This window comes from Poecile atricapillus, chromosome 11 (assembly GCF_030490865.1).
Source record: "Poecile atricapillus isolate bPoeAtr1 chromosome 11, bPoeAtr1.hap1, whole genome shotgun sequence".
Taxonomy (NCBI): domain Eukaryota; kingdom Metazoa; phylum Chordata; class Aves; order Passeriformes; family Paridae; genus Poecile; species Poecile atricapillus.
Genome location: NC_081259.1, coordinates 15,549,761 through 15,560,514, shown reverse-complemented (window position 1 = coordinate 15,560,514; position 10,754 = coordinate 15,549,761). Strand labels below are relative to the sequence as shown.

The 10,754-nt window shown below is 40.6% G+C and overlaps 1 protein-coding gene across 4 annotated transcripts in view; it reads left to right on the top strand.

The window, feature by feature from the left end:
- Positions 1–618: 618 nt before the first annotated feature.
- OTUD7A (OTU deubiquitinase 7A) overlaps positions 619–10,754 on the top strand; it is a 107,661-nt gene continuing 97,525 nt past the window's right edge. For 3 of the 4 annotated variants that reach the window (XM_058846838.1, XM_058846839.1, XM_058846836.1), the window contains exon 1: positions 712–900. The gene's annotated coding sequence lies outside the window, so the exon portion shown is untranslated. Of the gene's footprint in view, positions 685–711; positions 901–10,754 lie in introns of those variants that run through there. The other variant, XM_058846837.1, reaches the window with a different exon arrangement.

Sequence of the window (10,754 nt, the reverse complement as noted above, 5' to 3'; positions counted from 1 at the left end):
TGTTCTTACTCTTGCATATTTCTGGTTTTGTCGTAGTAAAGTGAAAAAAATGGAGTGCTTAGTTCTAGAGGCGTACTCCTTATTCCATTTCCTTTTCAAATCTTATGTTATTGGAAGAGTGAAAAGCTGCTTTGGCGTTGGGAAGGTAGATTTACCCGAGTGAGACAGAACACACCTGTGTGCACACTGGAATAGCTGGAACCAGGTTAGTTGAGAAGTTACTGTAGCCTGAAATAGACTTTCATGTCGAAATAAAAGGCACACCGAAAGCAGTAACTTACAGTAACGTACCCCACTCTGCAGTGGGCGAAAGGGGGCATGATGATTTCCAGAACGAGGATGGAAACGGAAAGGAAGCAACGCTTCCCATCTCCCCCTGCCGCGGGACATCGCGGGGCGGAGGAGCGCTCGTGGTGCAGGGGCGGCTGGGGGCCGTTCCCGGCCGTTCTTCGCCGCCGGCATCGTCCAGGAGCGCCGAGGCCACGCTCACCCAGCGCCGTCGAGGGAAGGGGGAAGGCGGCGGCCCCGCGGGCGGCCCCGGGCAGGGCTGTGCCGGGGGCTCGGCGCGGCTGCCGCGGGGGCGGAGCGGGGCGGAGCGCGGCTCCCCGGGCCGCTGCGGGCAGCCAGGGGAGGGAGGGCCCTGCGGCCGGTGACTTCATGGGAAGGAGGCGGCGGCGGCGGGAGGTGGGTCTCGCTTTCCGTCTCCTGGTGCCGTCTGTAGGGCGGGCGAGAGGCGGCCGCTACGCCGGGCAGCGCGGGCGGGGGGACAGCGGTGACGGAAAGCGGCAGCTGGGGGGGGGACGGCAGTGCCGGGTTGACTCCCTCCCCCCCTTCCCCCTCCCGGCCGGAGGAAGATGGAACTCCGCTAGTGAGGGCTTGCGGGAGGAGCAGCGGGAGCAGGTAAGAGCTGCTACTCCTCCTCCCGCGCCCGGGCTGCGAGCGGCGGGCGGGCGGGCCGGTGTCAGCGGCGCAGGTGGCACAGGTGGGCCCGGCCCTGGCGCGTCCTTGGCCGCAGGCTGCCCGCGCCGCCCCGGCCGCAGAAGTTCCCGCTGTGCGGAGCTGCGGGCGGACAGCCTGAGGGCAGCGCCCTCGGCCGCAGCCCGTCAGGGCAAAGCGCCTCCCGCCCCGTGCCTCGGCTTGGCGTGGCGGGGATGCGGGTAGGGCTGCCGGCTCTGCCCCCGCCCCGTCTCCCCCGGCTCATTGATGAGCTCCGGGAAGGGCTTCTGCATTGCAGACTCGCTTCGCTCCTGCATTCGCGGCTTCAGCCTGTACAAGGAGCCTGTTCCCTGGCCGGCTGGTTCGGTGCTGCTTGGGCAAGAGGCCGATTCAGGCAGTTGGTATATCCTTCTGTGTTTCTTGGACCATGTCAGGACATTTGCGGGGAGATTGACCTCATTTGATAACTATTAGATGTACATATGATATTTGTTCTTCTGAAACAGCTACAACAGGGTATCTGCCTGGATTTGTGTGAATAATGCTCATTAAGAGTTTGCAGGCTGCAATATAGTGCAGCGAGATATAATGTGCATATAAAACATAATGCAGTGAGGCACACGACCTTACATAATCTAAATTTAAAAAGCTCACTACCCCTACGCTTACCCTGGAGGTTGTAGGAATATGTCTGTTCTGAGCGCTTTCTGGAGATTTGTTCGGTACCTGTCTGACATAAAGATGCAGCGTGCCCTATGAGCCAGTGCTGAAAATAAAAGAATGAATTGTTGGCTACTTTTGCTGTAGTTCTGTCACAGTAAGTTCCTCGTTGCTGGTCAATGTCTTGCACACACAGTGATATTCATGCCTACATGGACATACACAGCTCCCACAGCCAGAGGGAATGGTCTCTTCTGTTGTCCCTTGGAGGTCCCTTTAAATTGACAGGCTAAAACACTGTCATATTTTAATAAACTCTTGAGGCTTCTCTCCCTAGACCTGAATAATACTGCATTTCCTAGCATATGGATATAAATTTAATGTAAACAGAGAGAAACCTTTCAGACTTTTCATTTGACCTTCACCATCTCAGACAAATACTCAAAACTGATGATCAGGGAAAAAGTATTTTGGAAAGGCCTGGTTTAAAATATGTTGCTGGATGCAATGTATGCAATTCATACCATATCTAGGATGACACACAGCCAATGTTCTGAGCTCTGTATCAAAGGGAACTAATGTCTGATAAATTTGGCCCACATTTTATTTTAATTCAGTCCTTACAGATGACATTGACTTTAATAAAGGTTGCTATGGCACAGATTTTAAGCAAATTGTATTAAGCTTCTGGAATTGAAAATGCTGTTGATAGGAAAAGTGTTGTTATTTACAATCTGTTATTAAAATATGAGTGTGTTAGCTGTTGAGGCTGGATCTGGCTCTGTTTTCTGCTTGTTGGTGTGAATTGACTAAATGGTCTCCTTTCTATGGATGGAGGCCAGATTTTTCCCTGGTATGACTGTGCTGCTCACACAGGGGCAAGCTAGACTTTTCCCATTTGAATCTGGAATATAGATGAATATCAGTGCCTAGCAGCCTCTGGAACACTTTCTATTAGAAGGCTGTATGCTTTTGCTAAAGCTGTAGCATTGGTACGGAGTACAGAGCCTCTGTGGGCTGTGTGTGCCCACACAGCAGCAATCGTGCTATGACATGGGGTAGCCATGACACCTTTGTGAGTCTGGTTCTTTTGTGATACTACATTTTCATGTCTGTAGTTTTTACAAGAAACTCAGTCATGTTCAGGACAGCTTAATTCAGGTATAATGTAACAACTGATAAGGGAATGAGGCCAGGTAGGGGTCAGGTCTTATAGAGTTATATTTTTGTGTATAGTGTAAAAGTAACTGATTGCTTAATCATAATGCATCTGTTTTTGGGAAAGGTTGGTTTTTGGTTTGGGTTTTTTTTGCCAATGGATTCTGGAAGATTTTAGTCTTGGTTTAATCAATACAAATTCATGTAATGGTGATGGTGGCTGGATGTTACAGGCTCCAAGGAAGCGTGTAATGAGCAGGTAGAAAGGTACTTAGTCCTTCCCTAGTTAGGCTAACTCTGCATCTTTCACTTCCCTGCATCTCTCTTATTGTCATGTTGGCAGGCTCAGCAGAAAGGCCATTCAGTGAATGGGACTCCAGGTAAGGAATTTCATAGAGCTGTACACATGCAGGCTGTGAGCACTGACTGATGTTAACCGGTACAACCATTATGCTCATTGTTGCCATAGTTGCCCTTCATGTTATTTATTTAAAGATTAGGGAATCTATGCTTTAACCAGTAATATACATAGAACATCTAATTTAAATTAAAACTGTATGTTTTAAATACAATCCCTGTGGTGTTTTCAGATCATTTAGAGACTTGTATGAGTTCAGTGGTATTATATCTGTGTTATTTGGGGGGGAAAGAGTGTTTTTATTAAATTGGTTATATACTGAATAAACTCTAGGATTTAAAAAATGTGTATATCATTGTACTATTTTGCCTGTTATTGCCTTTAGACAGAGTAATCCTCTGTAGTCTTCATGGGAGGAGAAGAACACTGGCAAGGCATAATTATATATTCAGTTATACAGGAGAGAAAGTTGGACCTGAGAGAAGGAAAGGACTAAGGGAACGTTTGTTTTCAGACAGTCTACACCCCATATCTTGCAGTTTTTAGTGAAGTCTCCTTCTGTTTAATATTTTCTGCATTTGAAAAACATAATGAAATCTGAAGCTTCTTTTGACTCAAATTTTGTAAGATATCTTGGGATTCGTATTAAGCAAAAATTAAACATAAACTTTTAATTAAGCAAATGGTAAGCTTAAAATACCAGGTGCAGCTGTTATTAAATTGAGGACTGAAAATAGAAAAGACTTTGTTGTTGTTGAAGATTTGTATTTTACTGGTTTGTTTATCATTCATATGATTATACAAGCATTCATAGATTTTTAGACTAAAGCATGGAGCTAAATGGTATGTGGACTTTCTAAAAAAATTAATTAGGCTGCCCTAATGAAAAAACTGGGAGATTAACCTGGCTGCTTAGATGGTTTGAAAATTCAGCTGTATGGACTTATACAAAAGTAGTTTACCAGGTGTGGTCAAAATATTGCATGGATATTATATTGCATTTTCCTGTATTTCTTTATCACTGTTTTCCTAAAGCAAAGCATGACACAAAACAGAGAAGTTGAGTAAGATGGCAGGACTGTTCTCAAATCCTAGATGGTAATTGACTGGTTTTAGTTTAAGGGCAGATTAATTAGTATATACATGTAAATGTAATAGAACAACACTATCTTTCAAATATTTTCCAGAGTTTTTTGTTGTTGTCCTTCCCCAACTACTGACCCAGGGGAGGAAAACATGTAAATCTGACAAGCATGGAGGTACTGGAGATATGAAAGCCTGACATACTGTTCTGTTTTCATATTGTTCACCTAACATCACTGTTTCTGTGATTATTTCTGAGTTTAAGTAGTTTAAAAAGACAAAGCTAATTGTGATGTATTTCAAGTCTCATTCTCAGTTTACTTAAGTTTCTTGTTCTTCTGCTTGAGGTTGGTGTTGTCTATTTTAGGATGCTGTTATACCAGTGATTTTTAGCCATAGTGCTTTGCTGTAGTGTTTTACTGTGGATCATTGACATCTGCATTTATTTAATATCTCTTGGATGGACCCTTTAAAAAGCTTTAGGCTTGAAATAGAGAGTTTGTTCAGCTTGCTTGCTAGCTTTTATTAAAACAGTTTATAAATTTATTTCTTTTAGAGTATCTCAACCTTTTGAAATACATTTTCAGTAAAAAAATCCCCCAGAAATCTCAGGACAAAAGTATGAATTTGCTCTAAGTTAGTTTGAAAATGTTTTTTCTTATGTATTTTATAGATGACATGAAGGATTGCTGTTGCTGGAAGTATTTTTCAATACTTGCAGGGCATTTTTCAGACTGAGCGTATTTGCAAATGCTTCATGATATATTTAGTAAAATTAGAATGCTTTCCGTTGTACACTGGAAATTCTTTTGGTCAGAACCCTGAGTTTTGCTGCTCTCTGCTCATGATTTCGGTCTTGTATGCAATGTTTCAATTTAGCCTCTACACAGAACAAAGTATGGAGGTTTTGTACAAAGGGTAAAGTAGCTATTTTTATCTGTCAGTGTTTTGCAGATGCTCAGTTCTCTACGGTGATTTTTTTTTTTTCACTTGCACATTCTCTAGGACCTGCTGAGTAATCATTTGCATTGAGTAGTTAATCAAAGAAGGGGCAAAACCCATGTAGAAACTGAGCAAGCTGTGGAAGAATTTTGATTCTTATTTTGGTCATAATGGTTATATTTCCACTATTGTTTTCAGAATTAGAGTAAGGAACACTGAGAACTTGTTCTTTAATTAGATGCTTGAAATATCACGTTTCTAATCCTGATGTCTGCTGACATTAGTGGCCTCTGTCCTATGGAAATGTACAAAGTGGTTACTGCTGTGTGTGACCAGGAGATGTAATACTGTGATGTTATCAGAAATGTGTTCAAATGCCTTTGATTAAAATGGCTAGCTGCCATGGTGATAGTGCCATAGAAACTGGTAAAATAATCAGTGCCTATTAGGAAATCTGAATGAAAAATTCTCCTCTAGTTTTCTGTCTTTTATGTTTCAGTACCTAAAAAGGAATGAAACTCTGCTGATGTTATATTTCTGATTGAAAAACATACTGAATTAATTCCTTTGTATTACACAGCAGACTGGGCTCAGGTTGTTGTACTGGTACTGCTGAAACATTAAATGCATGAGTGACTGACAATTCAGTCATCTCACAGATGACTTCTAGTCCCAAGAACAAGGGCACTGGGGTAGGAGACCTTTCTTATAGAGCTGATATTTGTTAAGTCACATTACTTTTTTCCATTGTATTTACTTTCTAAATAGTACAGTAAGTACAGTTTCCTCCAAAAGTACTCTTCAAGCAATGAAGGGCTGTGGCTGTGTCCCATAGCCAGTGTCTACATAGACACAACACAGTAGTGAAAGAACTTTAATTTGGGAGCCTGACTTTGTAAAGCCTTTTGTTTGTCTCAAACTACGCAAATCTTGAGTACAAGAATGCAAAAAACCATAATATAGCACTAATTTCTTTACTGGCTTAGCTTTTCTCATATGTTTTGAGACCTATTGCAACAAGAAACCAAGTGGAAGAAACAGTGCCTAGCTTACATTGCTCTGTCTCTGGTTGGAATGAGTCATTTCACTATTACTGATTAGTGACTCTGTAGGGTACCTACACCCTGTAGGAAATTGCCAAGCAAGGACATGGGGAGATAAACCCAGATGTATCTGTCTAGCTATATACAGATTAAATTTCTGTGCAAACACTTATATTGCCTGCAAACTTTCTGAGGTAGTTCAAAGGAGCTTTTATCCTGTGTCAAATAGTTTTCCCTCTTAGCACTGAGATCAGTGGAAAGGACAACTGCTTGATGGTGGTGAACTTGAGTTTATTACCTAGATTCACTCTGTACCAAGCAGCAGACAGTAGAATTAAACACAGACTATCGAGCTGTACACTTAGATACAGAGATGATAACACACTTCAATCAGAATAACATACCTGAAAACAGAACCCAAACCAAAGCATTGCAGATGGATGTGTCAGGAACAATTTCAGATCTGCCATCTCTTAACATCTGCCCATGTCTTACCTGAGAATATTTAATATCCCAGTAGCTTCTATTTTAGGTCTTTGAGCTGTTACATTGTCAATTCTCATGAAGAGGAGGACATACAGGTGTATTAAATAACATTATGGTAATGAGAGGATTGTTTTAGTGTAAATAAAATATTCATTTAGCAAACTATAATTAAGTGTAAAGCAACTAAATCACCTCCATGTCCCTCTAAATAACTCTTTACATCTTTGTCTCTGGAAGAGTACAAGTGGTTTAAAGGAAAGGCAGAGTATAAAGGGAAGGCAGATTATGTAATTTCAGCAGAAAGAATGACAGAATATACAACCTGTAGATAAAATTCACATGTGGGAAAGATTCAGAGAGTATGGTGTGTTCATGTGTTCTGCCAAGTACAGCTGAGTTAAGAACAAATTAACAGAAGTAATGTGTGGAGAAAGCCACAAGGATACAGTTAAATAAAATCAGGTTGATACACTGTTTGCACTTTGCTAAATTGAAGCTGTTTGCTGGTAAGAAATTGCCATTGAAAAGTAGTATTCTTTGTCATTACCCTTGAGCACCACACATTTACAAGAAGGGGATTAAAATTGGAGATTGTGAAGTCAACCTGAAAATTCAGAATTTAAATGAAAAATCACGACAGCTGAAATGGTTTATATTAATGTTGGTGTTTCACGTTTGGTTTTTCAACAATCATAAAAAGCAAGGTTCACAATAAAACTATGGGAAGTTTTTGGAATTTTGGGATTTTATGGGAATTTTTTGGAATTCCCATAAAAATATGGGAAGTTTTGGGAATGCCAATGTTAAGTTGTGTAGGGTGGCATTTCCAGGTTTTAGTGACAGCTTTCCACAGATATTTGAGGCCCTATGAGCTACTTTCACAGTTTCTTATGTGTAGTTTTGATATCTCAGGAGTCAGGCAAAAAAGATCAGCTACTGTACTGCTGGACTTTTTGCAGTGTCTCTTCTGCATTGAAAAAAGACCTGTGTGGAGGAATGAATTTTTGAATCTTGTAGTTGGGAGTGTCTTAGGGATTGTCTTGTCAGGCTGATGAGAGCGGCAGAAGCCAAGTGTTTCTTAGCAATAGACAATTTATTCTTTCAGACTTCTTTATATGAATGCATGTGAACCTCAGATATATAGAACTCACATCTATGTTTATAATTGAAGTTTTCTTAGATATTTGTATTGTGGTTCAGTTCACTGCTCAATGCTTCAAGACAGAGTTTCAAATAAAGTAGGAGAAGTTGCGCTCATGAGTAACCCTCCTTTTCTGAAAGGCACCCAGAAGTGCTTTGCTGGTTTGCTCTTTCTCTCAATGTGTAGTCACACTTGTATGTCTCTGCTCTGGCATTCCAACCTGAGCATGCTTAGTAGATAAGGACTGAATAACAGCTTTGGGCAAGAAATACAAAGATAGATCTTCATGAGTGTATAGTCAGGCTGTAAATGCTCAAAGCAGAATTTAATCAGGATTATTAAAAGGATGTCTTTTCTTGATCACAATAAGAGGAAACAAAAGGTTGTGAAAAAATGTTATATGAAGGTTCTCTTGAAGAAACCCCATGTAGAGATCTGTAGTGTCTCCTGGGCAACACAGTTTACATTTTTATAATTCTGCATTGTTCAAAATTTCTTCTGACATTGACAGATAAAAGCCTGTGCAGAAGAAAGAACAGCATCATAAATCTAGAGCTGTGTTGGTTGTAACAATAATCACTACATTGTCTCTCTCTGGGCTCATCATCTTTGTAACAGGAGATACCTGTTTCCTGTCTCTTCACCCATCCTAAACACTGTTCTCAGTTCCTCTACCTTTCAGAGGGAAAATCTCTGTGACTGGCAGAGGAGGATGTGTCAAACAGTGGCTAGTAGTTAGAAAATGAATCTCAATACTTGTGATTGGGAGAATTAATAAGAATTTTGTAGCAGGGTCCAAGTCTAGTCGAACTCGTTTTGTGGTTAAAAATACATGCAACAAACTACTAATTTCTTATTACACATGAGGTAATCTTTAAAACAAGCCTGTGACACTCACTGGCACATGCCCCTCACTGCTGTGATGCATTGCTCATGAGGCTTGGTAGCACTCTGACTTCAAAAAGATGATATTCTCATGTCTGCAGATAAGCAGTATGTTCTTACCCTGGAAAACCTGATGCATGTGCTTCCAGCTGAGGTACTGCTGGCTGCTCCCCCTCAGTGCTAATGCAGATCAGGTGCTTGATATGAGCACACAAGGCTGCAAAGTGTAGACCTCAATTAGCACGGAAATATAAGTCATTATCTTCTGCTACCACCAGAGATGAATACTCGCTCAGCCTGAAGTAGCTCAGGTCTAAATGTCTGGAGCTGATGACATTTTTGCATCTAGCTGATGATCTCTTGACTTTCTTTGATGTAGAATTTGAGAAACAGAGCTGTTATAATTTTCCTTCCTTCAGTTTTGTCTCCTAAAATATGCTTTACATGAGAAATGACCCCTTCAAGAGCTATTCAGTTGTTGGGTTTCATTTCACATGCCTCTTATATTTAAGATAAAATATTTTCCTATCCAGTATAAATAGAAAGATATGTACTCATGAGAGAAGGTATCTCCAAAACCTTTTGGTTGACATTAAATGTATCTTTACAGAAAGAAACATGGGAAATATCCTTCTTTGGATTTCATAATGAAGTCTACTTCCATAAAAAGTTGCTTTATTTTTGTGAGGTAATGATTGGGAGAGCACATAATTTTACTGTACATTTTGGGTAGAAATAGTCCTATGACTGGCTTTACCCTAATTATTTTCTCATAGAGGTTATAGTAACGTGTGTATGTATGTTTTCTATGCACAATTTTTCTTCTGTGAGTCTGAGACTTAGCAATGGAGGAGAAAATGGTTCTGTAACAAATTCCTTGAGAGTCAAGCTGCCATGGTCCTTAGAAATCAGAGAAAAAGAGGTTTGGGGCTTTAAAAATGCAAAATCCATCCACCTCCTCCAGGCCATGGAAATGGGCCTTCTCTCCTAGTAGAATAAGGACAGAAAATAGCCTTTGAGTTGTGGAGTTCTGAGTATCTCTGGCAGAAGATTACCTCAGAGGGAATCATTGTGGCAGCAAAATGCATTTTGAGCTGAAATACTAAACGAGTGGATGGACAACAAGTGGGTTTAGTTCACTGCTATTACCATTACTCTGTTCAAACCCATGAAGTTGTCTTTGACTGTCAGAGACCTGCAGATTAAGGCCCAGATATTTTAAAACATGTCTCATGACTAATATCTATGGAAAAAAAAGTCTATTTTGAGCTGTTTGAAACGATGCCATGTCAGTATATTCACTTTTAAAGTGGGGCGAAATGTAACTGTATAAAATAGTTTGCCACATAGGTGTGATTTCCGGTGATATTTTATCTCCAAGCCATATCTTTCTTGGATATAGCTATGGAAAAGACATTGTGTTTAGGGAGAGGAAGAAAAAAATAATAGATTTTCATGAAACCTGTAACTTCATCGCTATTGTGTATTTTGTGGTCTAAGAGCAGCTAATTTTAAAAGTGATTCAAGGCAGTAGAGTAAAATCCTAAGATATAGATGCAAAAATGCCTAGTAAGTCAAACTCTAATTATAGTATCTTGTGGTTATCTTATTTGTTTTTATTGCTATACTGTGATAAATTTAACCTGGTGTTAATTGTAGTTTTGTAACTTGAGATAATGAGTGCTGCAGACAAGGGTTCACCAAGTGTCGTGAAGGTGGAAACGCCAATGCGGAACTTCCCTGTCTACACAGCTGTTTATGCAAAATGTGACCTTTCTTTGATCTTCTAGCTGAAGTTACAAAGCAAATGAAAGACAGTAGCTGTAGATATAAAGCTGTAGGTACACAATTGTAAGGGGCTTCCACTACTTTTGAAAGAAAAGGTTGTGGAAAAGGTAGTTGAAGATTTACAGATATGTTCTAGAAGCATGAGTTATTGTCAAATAGCAAAAGTATTTACTGAAAATTTGTAGAAATCTTTAAACCATGTAAAATTTTTTTTGAAGTAGGGAATTAGCTAATCCTCCAGTAATTTGCCAGAGAAGTCATGTGGCGAGTTTTT